Source organism: Lissotriton vulgaris, unplaced genomic scaffold (genome assembly GCF_964263255.1).
Source record: "Lissotriton vulgaris unplaced genomic scaffold, aLisVul1.2 SCAFFOLD_3578, whole genome shotgun sequence".
NCBI classification, from domain to species: domain Eukaryota; kingdom Metazoa; phylum Chordata; class Amphibia; order Caudata; family Salamandridae; genus Lissotriton; species Lissotriton vulgaris.
The window spans coordinates 101,533-104,341 of record NW_028248010.1 but is presented as its reverse complement, the minus strand read 5'-3'; positions in this window follow the sequence as shown (position 1 = coordinate 104,341).

Genomic DNA, 2,809 nt, shown 5'->3' with positions numbered 1-2,809 from the left:
TATCATCCAAGCAGTGCTGGTCTTAGGTAAGAGGGCGGTCTGTATCATCCAGGCAGCGCTGGTCTTCGCTATGAGGGCGCTCTGTATCATCCAGGCAGCGCTGGTCTTAGCTATGAGGGTGCTCTGTTCCATCCAGGAAGCGCTGCTCTAAGCTATGAGGATGCTTTGTATCTTCCAAGCAGCGCTGGCCTTGGCTATGAGGGCGTTCTGTATCATCCAGGCAGCGCCAGTCTTAGCTATGAGGGTGCTCTGTATCATCCAGGCAGCGCTGGTGTTACCTATGAGGTCGATCTGCATCATCCAGCCAGCGCTGGTCTTAGCTTAGAGCGCTCGCTGTGTCATCCAGGCAGTGCCGGTCTTAGCTATGTGGGGCGCTCTGTATCATCCAGGCAGTGCTGGTCTTAGCAATGAGGGTGCTCTGTATCATCCAGGCAGCGCTGGTCTTAGCTATGAAAGCGCTCTGTATCATCCAGACAGAGCCGATTTTAGTTATGAGGGCACTCTGTATCATCCAGGCAGTGCCAGGCCTAGCTATGAGGGCGCTCTGTATCTTCTACGCAGTGGATTGGGCGCTATGTATCATACAGGCAGCGTCCTTTTTAGCTATGAGGGTGCTCTGTATAATCCAGACAGAGCCGATCTTAGTTATGAGGGCACTCTGTATTATGCAGGCAGTGCCGGGCCTAGCTATGAAGGCGCACTGTATTTCTACGCAGTGCATTGGGTACCCTGTATTATACAGGCAGCGTCCTTCTTAGCTATGAGGGTGCTCTGTATCATCCAGGCAGCACTGATCTTCACTATAAGGGCGCTCTGTATCATCCATGCAGCGCTTTTCTTAGCTATGAGGGTGCTCTGTATCATCCAGGCAATGCCGGTCTTAGCTATGAGGGCGCTCTGTATCATCCAGGCAGCTCTGGTCTTACCTATAAGTGCGCTCTGTATCATGCAGGCAGAGCTGGTCTTAGCTATGAGGCGCTCTGTATCATCCAGGCAGTGCCGGTCTTACCTATGGGGATGCTCTGTATCATTCAGATAGGACGGTCTTAGCTATGAGGGTGCTCTGCATCATCCAGGCAGCGCTGATCTTAGCTATGAGTGCGCTCTGTATCATCCAAGCAGTGCTGGCCTTAGGTATGAGGGCGTTCTGTATCATCCAGGCAGCGCTGGTCTTCGCTATGAGGGCGCTCTGTATCATCTAGGCAGCGCTGGTCTTAGCTTAGAGCTCTCGCTGTGTCATCCGGCAGTGCCGGTCTTAGCTATGGGGGGCGCTCTGTATCATCCAGGCAGCGCTGGTCTTATCTATGAGGGCGCTTTATTCCATCCAGGCAGCGCTGGTCTTAGCAATGAGGGCGCTCTGTATCATCCAGGAAGCACTGGTCTTAGCTATGAAAGCGCTCTGTATCATCCAGAAAGAACCGATCTTAGTTATGAGGGCACTCTGTATCATCCAGGCATTGCCGGGCCTAGCTATGAGGGCGCTCGGTATCTTCTACGCAGTGCATTGGGCGCTCTGTATCATCCAGGCAGCGCTGGTCTTAGCTATGAGGGCGGCTGTGTCATCCAGGCAGCACTGGTCTTAGCTATAAGGGCGCTCTGTATCATCCAGGCAATGCCGGTCTTAGCTATGAGGGCGCTCTGTATCATCCAGGCAACTCTGGTCTTACCTATAAGTGCGCTCTGTATCATGCAGGCAGCACTGGTCTTAGCTATGAGGCGCTTTGTAGCATGCAGGCAGTGCTGGTTTTTGCTATAAGGGAACTCTGTATGATCCAGCCAGCGCTTATCTTAGCTATGAGGGTGCTCTGTATCATCCAGGCAGCACTGGTCTTAGCTATGAGGGTGCTCCGTATCATCCAGGCAGATCTGGTCTTTGCTATGAGGGCGCCTTGCATTGTCCAGTCATTGCCAGACTTAGCTAAGAGGGCGTGCTGTATCATCCAGGCAGCGCCGGCCTTACCTTTGGGGATGCTCTGTATCATTCAGTCAGGCCGGTCTTAGCTATGAGGGTGCTCTGTATCACCCAGGCAGCATTGGTCTTAGCCATGATTGCGCTCTGTATCATCCAGGCAGCGCTGGTCTTCGCTATGAAGGCGCTCTGTATCATCCAGGCAGCACTGGTCTTAGCTATGAGGGTGCTCTGTATCATCCTGGCAGTGCTGCTCTAAGCTATGAGGATGCTTTGTATCATCCAGGCAGCGCTGCTCTAAGCTATGAGGATGCTTTGTATCTTCCAAGCAGCGCTTGTCTTTGCTATAAGGGCGTTCTGTATCACTCAGGCAGCGCTGGTGTTAGCTATGAGGGCTCCTTGTATCATCCAGGCAGCACCGGTTTTAGCTATGAGGGCACTCTGTATCATCCAGGCAGCGCTCGTCTTAGCTATGAGGGTGATCTGTATCATCCAGGCAGCGCCTGTGTTAGCTATGAGGGCGCTCTGTATCATCCAGGCAACGCTGGTCTTAGCTCTGAGGTCGCTTTGTTTCATCCAGACAGGCCGGTCTTAGCTATGAGGGTGCTCTGTATCATCCAAGCAGCCCTGGTCTTAGCTATGAAGATGCTCTGTATCATCCAGGCAGCGCTAGTACTAGCTATGAGGGTGCTTTGCATCATTCAGGCAGTGCTGGTCCTAGATATGAGGGCGCTCTGTATCATCCAGTCAGGACGGTCTTAGCTGTGAGGGCGCTCTGTATCATCCACGAAGTGCTTTTCTTAGCTATGAGGGCGCTCTGTAAAATCCAGGCAGTGCCGGTCTTAGCTATGATTTAGAAAAGGGGGTGGTGATGAACAGAGTGTCTGAGTTAAACAGACC